Raw genomic sequence first — 15,257 nt, 5'->3', positions numbered from 1 at the left:
ATGAAAATGGAAGTTAGCAATTTGTGCAAACAGCCTTGCCTAGGGCGCAAAATAGCCTGGCACCGGCACTGAGAAGGTGCGTGAGAAACCCCCGCGAGGCGCGCTTGGGAAGCCTCGTTTTTCGCCGTGGTGAGAAGGACGGGGCACTGCTGCGCTTGGATCGGGCCCCTTCTCTCCCCCTGGCTGATAGATGGGGAGGGATGCCCCGCACTGGACCGCCCAAGGCCGGTCCCAAACAGGAACCAGGGATTTTTGAAAAGCCTAGCAGTTCTCGCCTTTCTCCGCCAGGTGGAGGGAAAGGGTGGTCGGCAGCCGCTTCAGGAACAACCTGCTCCCTGTCTTCTCCGTCCTGGCAAAGCTCCCCCATCCAGCGACCCATCCCGGCCTAGGCAGCTTTCCTCCCCTCGGGGACTGTTGGCTGGCAGCCGGTACGGGCCACAATATTCGATTCCCGGCATGAAGATTCCCGGCTTTTCCCCCAGTTAGGTCCAGCGATCCCGCAGGTTTGCTGCTGCTCCGCAGGTGTAGTGGACTCATAAAAAAAATACCATAGGAAACTGCTGTATCCTGAGTCAGGACATTGCTCCATCTAGCTTTGTATATATAGTGGTACCTCGGGTTACATACGCTTCAGGTTATATACGCTTCAGGTTACAGACTCCGCTAACCCAGAAATAGTGCTTCAGGTTAAGAGCTTTGCTTCAGGATAAGAACAGAAATCATGCTCCGGTGGCACAGCAGCAGCGGGAGGCCCCATTGGCTAAAGTGGTGCTTCAGGTTAAGAACGAATTAAGTACTTAACCCGAGGTACCACTGTACTGATAGGCAGCGACTATCCAGCGTTTCAGAAAGGGAGTTTTCCCCCAGCCCTGCCTGGAGATAAAATTATAGAATTGCAGAGTTGGAAGGGACTACTCCACAAGGGTCATCTAGTCCAACCCCCTGCAATGCAGGAATCTTTTTGTTCAACGTGGGACCCGAACCCACAAACCTGAGACTAAGTTTCTCATTAAGGTGCCACTGGGGATTGAACTTGGGATTTCTGCTTGCAGAGCACAGATCCTCTGCCACTGAGCTATGGACTTTCCGGGCTCCTCCAGCCAACACTCTTTCCTTGCACTAAGCTCAGGAGGCTGCCTGATTTAACCAATTAGCTCTGCTTTTGCGTTTGCAAATTAGACCCGCTGTTGGAGCGAAAGAGGTTACAGCAGCTTCCCCCAACCTGGTGCCTTCCAGACACCCTTGTAGCCCATTACAACATCAGCTCCATCCAGGGCACATGCCAATAATAATAATAATAATAATAATAATAATAATAATAATAATAATTTATTATTTATACCCTGCCCATCTGGCTGGGCTTCCCCAGCCACTCTGGGCGGCTTCCAACTGAATATTAAAAACAACACAGTGTCAGACATTAAAAACTTCCTTAAACGGGGCCGCCTTCAGTTGTCTTTTAAAAGCAAAATAGTTGTTTATTGAGAGCCAGTGTGGTGTAGTGGTTAAGAGCGGTAGACTCGTAATCTGGTGAACCGGGTTTGCTTCCCCACTCCTCCACATGCAGCTGCTGGGTGACCTTGGGCCAGTCACACTTCTCTGAAGTCTCTCAGCCCCCCTCACCTCACAGAGTGTTTGTTGTGGGGGAGGAAGGGAAAGGAGAATGTTAGCCGCTTTGAGACTCCTTAAAGGGAGTGAAAGGCGGGATATCAAATCCAAACTCTTCTTCTTCTTCTTATTGCCTTGACATTGCTGTGAGGGTGTTCCACAGGGCAGGTGCCACTACTGAGAAGGCCCTCTGCCTGGTTCCCTGTAACCTCACTTCTCGCAGCGAAGGAACCACCAGAAGGCCCTTGGCGCTGGACCTCAGTGTCCGAGCTGGATGATGGGCCATGACGCTGGGTGATAGAAGTTGTCGTTCAACAACATCTGGAGGGGGAAGGCTGCATAAACCTCCCACTTTGCAAGTGAACCCCAACAGCAGCACACCAAATACAAAAGAAGGCGGAAGCAGCTCCGATTCCAGGAAAGCCTTCTGCCTCATTGATTATGACATAACTTTTCCAGTAAACTGCAAAAATTTAGCCGAAACCGAACACGAGGTTGAGTTCCAGTCTGGGCCCCTCTTTGCCTGGGGTGTGGAAAGCAGAGTGGAATGATGGCCGAGTCAACTTACTTGAAGATGACTTTGGCTGACAAGTGAGGGGATGTTCCTCCAAGGGTTTGGGCCACTGCCAAGGACTCTTTGGTTGTGCCCAACAAGCAGGCAGGGACCAGCCGATCACTTGCAGCCAACTTGACTCTAGGCAAAGATTGGCCTTTGTTGTTTTGCTGCCCTTCCATCAAGGAGCCCAGGTTATAGTTACCAGTTTTTTTCAATGAATCTGGGGACACTTTTTTTTTTTTGGAAGCTAAGTAGCAACAGGGAGTCAGTAGCGGGGATGGTGAGGCAAAAGACCCTGGCCCCAAGCATATCGTATAAAAAAGGTGCAAAGCCCTTCTTTCATACCCTATGAAACATAAATGCACAGAGCTTTTAAAAAACTGGGCAATGGCTGCCCGCCCGCAACTCCCGAGCCTTCCCCTATCTCCTTCCCCCTCTATTTTGACAGACCAGGGGAGGCTCAGGAGTCACAGGTGGGCGGCCGTTGCCCAGGAGGGGCCAGCCTGGTAGTGCAGTTGGCTCTGGCTGGCTTCAGTAGCTGCTCCCTGCTGCGACGCAGGAAAAATGGTGGACGCCACAGCAGCGAGCAACGCCTGAAGCCAGCCAGAGCCAACTGCGCTAACAGGCTGGCTCCCGGCTGCTGAGGCCTCCGCTGCCACGATTCCCACTTCAAACCAGTTTTGGGCAATAGATTGATATATCGCCCAGCCCTAATCAGAATAGCCTGCTAGATGCCCAATGGCCCATCTGGTCCAGCATCCTCTTCTCACAGTGGCCAGCAAGATGCCGCAATGAGAAAACTGCAAGCAGGATCCAAGATGAGAGCACTCTCCCTTCCTGTGGTTTCCAGCAACTGACATTCAGAAGCATTTACTGCCTCCAGCTGTGGAGGCAGAGCGTAGCCATAGTAGCCACCGATAGCCCCTTCCTCCGGGAATTTGCCTAATCCTGTTTTAAAGCACGGCACACACCATGTATGCCAGCGGCTAAGGCCAAAGGCGAAGGCTGACATCTCAAGGAGGCCAGGAGGGGTATGTTTGCATGTGTTGTTTTTGAAATCCTGTAAGTTATTGTGACATCTGCATGTATGCTATACCTTTAAAGTACCTGCGCACAACAGAAGAGAGAGAAAAAAAATGATGGAATGGTAGTTTCCCCTTGTGGAACTACATTTACCAGCACCCTTAACAAACTATAGTTCCCAGGATTTGCTGAGAGGGAGAATGCTATTGTGTGTACAATGTGAGGAAAATAAAGAAATGGTGAAATAAATCTTTGTAAATGTGTTATCTTGATGTCTCCTGAAACTCTTTAGTGTTAAATGCAAATTAGATGCCAATAATGATGATGATGATGTTCAGGTCCTGCCTGTGGGCTTCTGACTCACCATTTGGTGGACAGGAAGCTGGACTAGATGGGCCCTCTTTGGCCTGATCCTGCTGCTTCTGCTTCAGGGCTCTTCTGCAGCTCTTCTAAGTATATGAGGTATTTTCTCTCAATATTCTACTGCCTCGTAAAATTTATGGATAAAGAAACAGCAAGGTGAAAATAACAACACAAAACAAACCTTCTACTGTGCTGGAAGTTTTTGTTTTTTGGGGCGGTGTTTAAAAAAAGTTGTTTGAGGGGAATTGAAGGGAAGATGGGAAGATTGGGAAAGAGGAAAGCAGAACTGGGGTTTTTTTTTAACGGGGGGTGGGGGAATATGCGCTTAGCTCATAAACTGAGAATCCTGACCAAGTCTTTCTTTCAGAGAGAGAAGACTCAAAATCCTCATAAGAGCACGTTTTTAAAAATAATAATCTTGTCACGCAACTGCCCCATTGAAATATGAGAACCACCCCACCAAATAAGGTTTAAAAAATGACTCGATAGTATCTTGCAATGACCTTGCTAGTAATCACACCATGATGCATTGTTATAAACCAGCAGCATGTGTCATGTATTTCCCCCAAATAGAGAGATATCAATGGACTCTTTCACATTTCTGAGTTCGAGGAGGGGGGTGAGTGGAGTGAAGACTGGAGTGTTACCAGAGACTGGATCGACACCAAGGAAAGGAGCCTGAATGAGAATAGAAATCAAATATTTATCTGCTGAAGCAACTTTGGGACTTAACCCAGGACATGCCTGCAAGGCTTTGGAGAGGATTTTTCTCTGCCGAGAAGTCTGTGGCAAAGCTCCCATGGAGTCCAGAGTGAACTACAGTCACCCATTATTCATGCGGAGCTTTTTGTCATCACAGTCAGCAGTAGTTGATAGTAACAATATAGGCAGCTGCCTTACATGGAGTCAGACAACTGGTCCATGTAGCTGAATACTGTCTTCACTGATCGACAGCCGCTCTGTAGGGTTTCAGGCAGAGATTCTTTCCTCAGCCTTACCTAGAGATGCTGTCAGGGACTGAACCTCATAAAGCAGCTGTTCTTATCACTGCAGCCCTTTCCTAAGGTAGCAGGTGTACATTTTTCCTATATGGATTAGCAGGGAGTACCCAGGAATTTGCAGAAACCAAAATACTGTACAGTAGTAGTAATACAGTGGTACCTCAGGTTACATATGCTTCAGGTTACATACACTTCAGGTTACAGACTCTGCTAACCCAGAAATAGTGCTTCAGGTTAAGAACTTTGCTTCAGGATGAGAACAGAAATTGTGCTCCGGCGGCGCGGCGGCAGCAGGAGGCCCCATTAGCTAAAGTGGTGCTTCAGGTTAAGAACAGTTTCAGGTTAAGTACGGACCTCCGGAACAAATTAAGTACTTAACCCGAGGTACCACTGTAATAATAATTGTGGTTTTTAAATGAATCTCATAATTGGTGAGTTTGGCTCCATCCAACCAAAAATGAGGCAAAGTCATACCAAAGTCATGCTTTGGTCTGTCATCTTGATTCAAAATGGTGCCCATCATCTGAATGCCAACGAGGACATTTGCCCCCGCCTGGTTTTACAAGCTTGGATACAATATCTTGAGAAGAGTCTGAATCCATTCTAGAACAGATGGGCGGACAGACACACGAACCACTTTCCAAAACATATAGTAGATAGAAAAGTGTCTATATGCCAGGGTCGGCCCAAGACATTTTGGCACCTGAGGTTGAACTCAAAATGGCGTCCTCCCTCTGCACCAGGGAAGAAGGGGAATAAAGATTTACATTAGGATCTGCTGCCCCTGTCAATCCTGCCGTCTGAAGCGATTGCCTCACCTTGCCTCATGGGTGAGATGGCAAAAAGGACCACAGTATTAAGAATTAGATAAATCTTAATAATGTCACTCGTAAAGCCTTAAGGATGGAGACGCACAGATTGCGGAGCCCTTCCGTATTTCCAAAAAGACTTCCTTCCCTCTCTGCTTTCAGGGGTCTGTGAATACAGAGTCCTGTTGCATTTCCAAACCACTCTTCACATCCTTTAGTAGCCTTCCCCCTCCCCCTCCAAAATATTAACAGATCATGCCTGACTTTCCCTCTCTTCAGAAAGTGCCTCAAGACTGGGTTGTTTATGCATGCAGAACATTGCATAATTCCGTTAATCCCATCTTCGGATTTAATTAGAGGCCCCTCTCTGCTTTTGTGTGCTTTCATTTTAAAAACACTTTCTCTTCTATTTCTCCATTTCCTTCCTTCCTTCCAGTTTTACGACTGAGCCATTTGCAAACCTGTGAGGCCACGTTTGACTCTCCTTTCTTGTCGTCCCCCCCGCCCCCAATACCACACAGCTCTGGCCTTCTTCCTCAAAAGAGCAAAGGGGAGAGAAGGGGGAGCCATGGTCCGACAATTTCTGGAGGGACACATGCAGAGACACAGACTCTCCAGCCCTGCATGCAGGTATCTTTAAAGGTATCTTATTTCAAGGCCTTGTGTCACACTGAGGCTGGCGCGACAGCTGCAGCTCCTTCCTGGAGAGAGAGAACCTGGCCATCATTTGGTGCCATCTTGTCTGCACTTCTAAACGGCCTCGGTCCACTATACCTGAAGGAGTGTCTCCACTTCCATCATTCTGCCCGGACACTGAGGTCCAGTGCCGAGGGCCTTCTGGCGGTTCCCTCACTGCGAGAAGCCAAGTTACAGGGAACCAGGCAGAGGGCCTTCTCGGTGGTGGCACCCGCCCTGTGGAACACCCTCCCACCAGATGTCAAAGAGAAAAACAACTACCAAACTTTTAGAAGACATCTGAAGGCAGCCCTCTTTAGGGAAGGTTTTAATGTTTAACAGACCACTGTATTTTACTACTTTGTTGGAAGCCACCCAGAGTGGCTGGGGAAACCCAGCCAGATGGCCAGGGTATAAATAAATTATTATTATTATTATTATTATTATTATTATTATTATTACGTATTATTATTCTACAATTGTCATGCCTGGGACTGCCTTTGAAGACAGTACAAAGCACAAGAGGTCTTCTAAAATGCAGTAGGCATTGGTGGCTGGGGCTGGCTGGGACTGGAGGGGACAGAGTCTGCCTTGCCAGTTTTAAAACAGCTGCTCCCTTCAGCTCCCAGTCCTTTAATGCTGGCTTTAGCCTGAAACCCAGGGACCTTGCAGACTACCTTCTCCCAGATTGACACATCCAAGCACTCAGATCATCCTCAGAGGTTCCTCTCCTTCCTGAGAGGGGCAGCCCACCTCTCAGAGATGCTGTAGCAGTGGGGGTCCTGCATCACCAGGAAGGGGTTAATCTCAAACAAGCAGCCTAGGACCCATGTACTTACAGGACCGCCTCTCCTGGTATGCCCTGCAGAGGACCTTAAGGTCCACAAATGACAACATTTTGGAGGTCCCAAGTCGCAAGGTGGTTAGATTGGTCTCAACTAGGGCCAGGGCCTTTTCAGTACTGGCCCTGGCTTGGTGGAATGCTCTGTCACAAGAGACTAGGGCCCTGCGGGACTTGACATCTTCCCACAGGGCCTGCAAGACAGAGCTGTTCCGCCTGGCCTTTGGTTTGGACTCAGTCTGACCCTTATGTTTCCCTCCCCTTAAGGTTTTGTTCTATGGGCTACTTTTAAAATAAGGCTGCATTTTAAATTGCATTTTAACCTGTACAGTGGTACCTCTGGTTGCAAATGGGATCCGTTCTGGAGGCCTGTTCACAACATGAAAAGAGCGCAACCTGAAGATGCACAGGTGCGTGGCGCGATTTGTTGCTTGTGCGCATGCGCGAAGTGTGATTTAGCGCTTCTGCGCATGAGCAAGCGGTGAAACCCGGAAGTAACCCTTTCTGGTACTCCCGGGTCGCTGCGGGACATAACCTGAAAGAACGTAACATGAAGCAAACGTAACATGAGGTATGACTTTATTTTAAATTGTTTTTACTGTAATTTTACTGGTGTTAGCCGCCCTGAGCCTGGCTCTGGCCGGGGAGGGCGGGGTATAAATAAAGTTTATTATTATTACTATTAATGACCTTTGAGGTGCCCTTCGACTTTGTGATTCTCACCAGAAGCAGTGATCAGACAGGGAGTCTTTGGGGTCACAGTCCCTCAACTCTGGAGCAGAGGTTGAGGGCGGAGGGAAGGTCTTGTCTGGTGCTGAGTGTGACTTATTCTGTTCAACACCAGATAGAATCGTAGAGTCGGAAGGGACCCCAAGGGTCATCTAGTCCAACCCCCTGCAATGCTGGAATATCAACTAAAAAGGATATACCAAGAGCTCAGGCCACAAGTTTCAATATAAGGAATAATTCCTACTCAAGAGTTGAAAAGAAAAACGTGTATATTCTGCTAAGAATAACAATTTGAAGCTGATAGTAAATTTAAACACAACGTGTACGTAAGTACGATAGTTTTAAGTAAATTTAAACACAACGTGTAAGTACGATAGTTTTAAGGTAAAACGTTTAAGTACAGGAATAATGTAGTTTCAAATATGCAGTGATATAGTATAGAGGTACATGAAATACCAGTACACAACAATTATTTTGTACAAGTCTCAATGGCAGGCAAAAGGAGTCCATATTATATAGAATCAGAATAAGGAATAAAGAATCAAATAGGGCCGAAAAGGAGTATCCGGAGTGTGAATCAGATGTACGACTCAGTAGTGGTGACCAGGACAGGGCCCTGTTTCGGAGTAAACGCCTTCTTCAGCTGGTAATATCAAATAATATGTCAAAATAAATCAGGTTCTTCAATACCATAGATCATAAATATAATAAAGTATATAAATTCTAAAGTGTATTAACACATATCATGATATTTGGTTCCATACCTCGGTTTTTTGAGACTATATATATATATATATATATATTTTATAAATTTTTTACTGGTTTTTCAACACATATTAAAGACAATACAACACAATACATAAACAGACAAACATATAAACACGTATAATTTCTTGTCCTTTCTTTCCTAAAACCTTCTTTCAGCGACTTCCCCATACCTCCCCTTTCTGCATCCCTGTTTTAAATCATTCCAGCAACCCCTAATTTCAATTTCTTATAGCACTTTCTTTAAATCTTTTTTCTCATATCCAATTGTTTATCACTGCAATTCTATTTTGCATTACCCAAGACATTTTAACATTCATTAATTTTACAACAATTCTTAAGATAAACTTTAAATTTCTTCCAGTCTTCTTCCACCGTCTCTTTCCCTTGGTCACGGATTCTGCCAGTCATCTCCGCCAGTCCCATGTAGTTGATCACCTTGGTCTGCCATTCTTCCAGTGTGGGTAGTTCTTGTGTCTTCCAATACTTTGCTAAAAGTACTCTTGCTGCTGGTTTTTTGAGGACTATAAATCTGTTGGAATATCAACTAAAGCATCCATGACAGATGGCCATCCAACCTCTGCTTCAAAACTTCCAATGAAGGAGTCCATTCCCCTGTCAAACAGCTTACTGTCAAAAAGTTATTCCTAACGTTCAGTCAGCATCTCCTTTCTAGTCATTTGGATCCATTGGTTCGGGTCTTCCCCTCTGGGGCAAGAGAAAACAAGCTTACTCCATCTTCCATGTGACAGCCCTTGAGATTTTTGAAGATGGCTATCATATCTCCTTTCAGTCTCTTTGCCAGCCTAAACATACCCACCTCCCTCAAACTTGCCTCATAAGGCTTGGCTTCCAGACCCTTGGTCATCTTGGTTGCCCTCCTCTGCACACCTTCCAGCTTGTTAATATCCTTCTTAAATTGTGCTGCCCAGATTGAACCAGACACATTATTCCAGGTGTGGTCTGGCCAAAGCAGAATAGAGCGCATCACATTGTTGACTCAAGTTAAGCTCATGTTAAGCTTGTCGTCTACTAAGACTCCTGGATGGAGACATTTTCATCTGCACAAGCCTTGGAGATTTATCCATTCTGATGTTGCTTAACTCTGGAATTTTATCTGCTTTATCGTTTTCTATTTGGGATATTTCCCCCCCCACTTCTGTTTTAAAATTATTTTCCCAGTGCTTCTTTAGAAGCATTTTTGGCTGATGATGAACAGGATCTTAATTTCATTAAAGTTTTATATACATCCTGTTTTCCTTTTCATTTGTTTTTCTCCTGAGCACCCAATGCAGCCCCAGGCAGAAACTGCCTCAAACCATCAGACTTCCCAGATAGGAAGGTCAGCAGTCAATTATCAGGGCCACATCGATACCATACATTTAAAGCACGTGGCTCAGATCCCACCCACCCCCAAATTATGGGAACTGTAGTTTACCTCACACAGAGCTACAATTCCCAGCACCCTTAACAGACCCCAGTACCCAGGATTCTTTGGGAGACTAAGCCATGTGATTTAAATGTATTGTCTACACTTTTTCCAACCTTGGGCCTCCAGGTGTTGTTGGACTACAACTCCCATCATCCCTAACCACTGGTCCCACTAGCTAGGGATGATGGGAATTACCTTTCCCGCCCCGACCTGGCCACAGTGATCCATGCGATGGTCATCTCCAGGCTTGACTACTGTAATTCGCTCTACGCGGGGCTGCCCTTGAAGCTGTCCCAGAAACTCCAGCGGGTGCAGAATGCTGCAGCGAGACTCCTCACGGGGTCCCTGCCATGGGAGCATATTCACCCAGTGCTTTTCAAGCTGCACTGGCTCCCGGTGGAGTACAGGATCAGATTTAAGGTGCTGCTTTTGACCTTTAAAGCCCTTCACAGCCTAGGACCCTCATACCTACGGGACCGCCTCTTCCGGTATGCCCCACGGAGAGCCTCAAGGTCCATAAATAGCAACGCCCTTGTGGTCCCGGGCCCTAAGGAAGTTAGATTGGCTTCAACCAGAGCCAGGGCCTTTTCAACTCTGGCTCCGGTCTGGTGGAACGCTCTGCCTCACGAGACCAGGGCCCTGCAGGATCTGATTTCTTTCCGCAGGGCCTGTAAGACAAAGTTGTTCTGCCTGGCCTTTGGCTTGGAGCCAATTTGATTCCCTCCCTCTCTTTCTTTTTTCTTTTCCTTCTCCTTCTGCGATGAGGCTACATTTTAATATTTTAATGTTTCAGTATTTTAATGTTGTATTTTTTAATTTTGCTTTTAAGTTGTAATCATTTAACTTGTTTTTATTATTGCTTGTAAGCCGCTCTGAGCCCAGCCTTGGCTGGGGAGGGCGAGGTATAAATAAAAATTATTATTATTATTATTATTATTATTAGTCCAGCAAACGTCTGGGACTCAAGCTTGAGAAAGTCTGGTGTACACTGCCTGGCAGTGGCTCTCCAGGGTTTCAGACGGGGGCCTCTTTCAGCCAGACCTGGAGATGCTACCATTGGGGATCGAACCTGGAGCCTTCTACACACAAGGCAGGTGTTCTGACATTGAGTGACTGCCCTGCCCCCTACTGGTGGGTTGATGATCTTGCCTCATTCCTTTGGCCCTGTGCAGATCTGAAATGTACATGTGGACATCATTACATTGGCAGTGGCCCCGTGTAGCTTGTGGGGATTGTTCATAGCCATAATTTTCTGTTCTGGAATCTCATGATTCCCAGCAAAATAATCCCCCTAATGAACGTTTTCTGGCCTTGTTGAGCTTCTAATGAGCCCTGGCTGAAAAACACAAAACAGTCTAACCGTCTCAAGAATTGCAGGAGTCCTTGGCATCTCCCCAAGGAGTGTGTGTGTGTGTGTGTGTGTGTGTGTTCTAGCCTTCTAACTTCCTCTGCTCTTTGGAAATTCCCACCCTCACCCCCCACCCCCATTCAGAGGGGAGAGAGAGACAAAGAGATGTACCTTTGGTTTCGATTTTCTTGCAAAACCCCCTCTTTGAATCTTCTCCCTTTTTGCAAACTTGGAATGCTGAGGTTTGCGTTCCCAAGGAACAGATGGATGTTGCAAGCCTTGCTCCACTTCTCCCAGTGGTTTTACTTTGGAAATGTGTGAGATTTTGGGGGAGGCTGCTCTGGGCCCCTGCTGGGGTTGCTTTCTCACACTACTAGCGCCACCACCCCCGTCCTGTCCGGAACTGCCACCAAATAGTCCCCCTCACCCCATTTTAGGGAGGTCCCTGATGATAGCATTGCTAAGCCTCTGGCATTCCACAGTTGCACTAAAAGATCTCTGCAGGCGACAAAACAGCACCGGCCTGTCCAAAGTGCAGTGGAGGTCTCCGACCACAGCTGTTCCTGCAAGAGGCTCCCTTGCTCCTTTCCTCCAACAAAGAGAAGCACCCTCAGCTTCGTGGTTCACTGTAGCCTGGCCCTTTGAAGCCACAAGGAAGAAGATTTAAGTCCAATCTAGTCCAGCATCCTGTCCTTACAGTGGCCAACCAGATGGCTCAACTGCAAGCCCAGGAAGTAGGGCCTGAACACAACAGTAGCGCTGGGAATCAAGTCATACTAAGGCACAGAGGAAGGCAAGTCAATGGGAGATGAAGCCTGTTATATATTCAGTGGTCTGTGTTTGCCTGAGCTTGAGTCTGAGCTCCTGTGTTCTGATTCGATACATGTTGTCCAATCACAGAACATTTCAGGATTTGGGCCTCTGCCATTGGCCCTTGAACTCGTGAGTCGTGAGTCGCAGTTTGGAAGTTTAGACAGCCAATCATGTTGGGAGTGGGAGAGGCCCAGGCTTTCAGAAATGTATATAAGCAGTTGCTTTGCCTCTGTTTCCCAGTTATGTAGTTCAGTAAAGGTTCTTGCAGAGACATCACCTTGCCAACAAAGGTCCGTATAGTTAAAGCTATGGTTTTCCCAGTAGTGATGTATGGAAGTGAGAGCTGGAACATAAAGAAGGCTGATTGCCAAAGAACTGATGCTTTTGAATTATGGTGCTGGAGGAGACTCTTAAGAGTCCCATGGACTACAAGAAGATCAAACCTATCCATTCTTAAGGAAATCAGCCTCGAGTGCTCACTGGAAGGACAGATCCTGAAGCTGAGGCTCCAATACTTTGGCCATCTCATGAGAAGAGAAGACTCCCTGGAAAAGACCCTGATGTTGGGAAAGATGGAGGGCACAAGGAGAAGGGGACGACAGAGGACGAGATGGTTGGACAGTGTTCTCGAAGCTACCAGCATGAGTCTGACCAAACTGCGGGAGGCAGTGGAAGACAGGAGTGCCTGGCGTGCTCTGGTCCATGGGGTCACAAAGAGTCGGACACGACTAAATGACTAAACAACAACAAGAAAGGTTCTTGCTGTTATCACTGTGCCTTGCCTCGTGGGAACCCACCTACACTTCAAAGCCCCCCTCTTCCCATCACCTTGTCCCATTTCAAAACATCTTCTCTGCAGTGCTGAACTGAGCTCAGGAAGAGGCAGGATTTGGCTTGGAATGGGGAGACTGTACTCTGCTTCCACCCAGTAACCCTTTCTTGAGAAGTGGTCCACCTGGTCAAGTGATGGTGCCAAGGAAGGAGATGGGACCTCAGGTTGCCCCAAATGTCCTTAGCTGGTCTCCACTTTTCTTGCCTTCTGAACTGAGAGCTCAAAGGGGTCCAGCTCAGACTTGTTGCAAAGAAACCGGTTATTTCCTATCCCCGACCATGCGCTCCGCTGCTTTTCTTTGATGTATAAGATTTCTTACTGCCCCACCTGCTTGCCACCAGGACGTGGGCAGGTTACAACAACGTTGTATGCGCCTGTGAAAACAGAGAAAGCGGGAACATTTGTATAAAGGAGCAAAACCGTTCAAGCCAGAAGAGCTTACATTTCACAGGAGAAGGGTGGGTGCGTTAAAACAGAAATACTTGAGCTGTCAAAAGCCCAGGTTGAAAAGGTGAACCTCTGCCCCACAGTTTAGGAGCTGCTTCTCCCAGGCCCCCAACCTCCACTGTTCTGAGGGCAGCAGAACTGTCAGCAGGGTCCTTTCAGTACCAGAGAAGATCAACAGGAATGGAGACAGTACCATATATTTGGGGCCCAGGTTGCTTAGAGCTTTCAGCATTAATGTGAACACTTTGATTTGGACCTAGAGTCAAATTTGGAAACTATTTTGTTTCTCCTCAGCAGAATCTCACTCTTCCTCCCCGCCCCCCAATAGGAGAACCGCCCCCACCCCTTGTCAGCGTAGCATCTTTCCACATAGTTGGGCTTCCTTCTGTTCAAATTACTGGCTTACAATAAAGCTAGGTCACTCTCAATTCAGATCAAAATTACATTGGGGGGAAAGCACACCAAAATGTAGTATTTCATAAGACACAACAGCACCGCTCTGGGTTGTGCTTTCTAAACTAGCAGTGGGAACCAGAGTGAACAAGAACGTGTGCCCAGCCTAAGTCTTCTTCTCAATGGTCTTGCACCAGTTCCCACCAGCTGGGGGTCCGGATCCTGACCATATAAAGCACACATCCATACCCAAATTCAGGGTATGTGTCTGTTGAAGGAGATGGACGGGGAAGACAGGGGTCGCCCGAGATCTGTGTGAATCTCCCTTGGGATGAAAGAAGGAATTTGTTGGCTTGCAGATATCTCAGTGCTCCCATTAAAACATCAGGGGCAATCTTGGCACTTGTAGTGATGGTGATGTTTCACAGACACTTCCGAGGATCTTTTCCCTATTAGAAAGATTGCCTAGAGGCCATCCTGCTCATTTCCCAGAAGTGTTGCGAAACTTCCTCTTCGGCCACTAAGCAGCCTTTTAGGAGCCTGGTGGCTTTAATTGATTGTTCTCCACAATGGGCTGGTTCCAGCTCTGGTGTGAGGCACATGCTGGCACACTCCATCCTGCAGGGGTTAGCAGAAGTTCTCCTTGAGCCCACCTTGGGACCAGTTCAGCATTAGCTGACTGGATAGCACAGTTGGTTAGAGCATGGTGCTGATAATGCCAAGGTTGCAGGCTTGATCCCCATATGGGACAACTGTGTATTGCTGCATTGCGGGGGTTGGACCAGATGTACCTTGGGGTCCCTACCAGCGCTACAATTCTACGGTTCTAGTGGCAGAGTAACACCGTGTACATCCAAGTAAGGTGGACATTGGAAAATTCAGGGCAGACTAAAGGAAGGACTTCTTTATGCAGCACTGAGTTAAACAACAGCACTCACTCCAGCAGGAAGCAGTGATAGTCCCCAACCTGGGTGGCTTGGAAAGAGGATTAGACAAATGCATGGAGGCTGTTGATGGCTGCTATCCATGACAGCTGCACTCTGTCTCCACATTTGGAGGCAGTAAAGAGCCTGCTCTTGAACTCAGGTCCTGCTTGCTGGTTTCCCATTGAGGCATCTGCTTGGCCACTGTGAGAACAGGAGGCTGGACTAGGTAGGCCCCCTTTGGCCTGATCCAGCAGGCTCTTCTTAAGTTCTTTATGTTAATAGTGTTACAAAAGTTGTGTGCCCGCCCCTCTCTCTGCTGAGCAGTGGCAAGAGCCCATGGGGTTCCTGGCACTCTCCCACAGTCTGTGGTCCTTTGGAAAACTGAGACACGGCGGAGACTGTTGCTAGTTTTAAGCAATAGAGTTTATTCACCTTATTATACCTTCAGTCTGCATGGAGGGAGTCCAGATCTATCTTACAGCATGGTCCTTTCAAGAGGGGCTTGTCCTCTACAGCAGTGCAGCCAACCTTCAGCCAACCTACCCAAGATGGAGCCCAGTCTTTCTTCTTCCTTCTTCTTTCCAGAACACCCTGCTAAAAACTCTTTTCCTGTCACCCCACACCTTCCAAATCTCCAGTCTTTGTTCGCACCTCAGGGCAAGGGTTTTTTTTGGGGGGAGGATAGTTCTCTTGCAC

Source organism: Podarcis filfolensis (assembly GCF_964270895.1).
Source record: "Podarcis filfolensis genome assembly, chromosome: 16".
NCBI lineage: Eukaryota > Metazoa > Chordata > Lepidosauria > Squamata > Lacertidae > Podarcis > Podarcis filfolensis.
Note: the sequence above shows the minus strand (reverse complement) of the source record.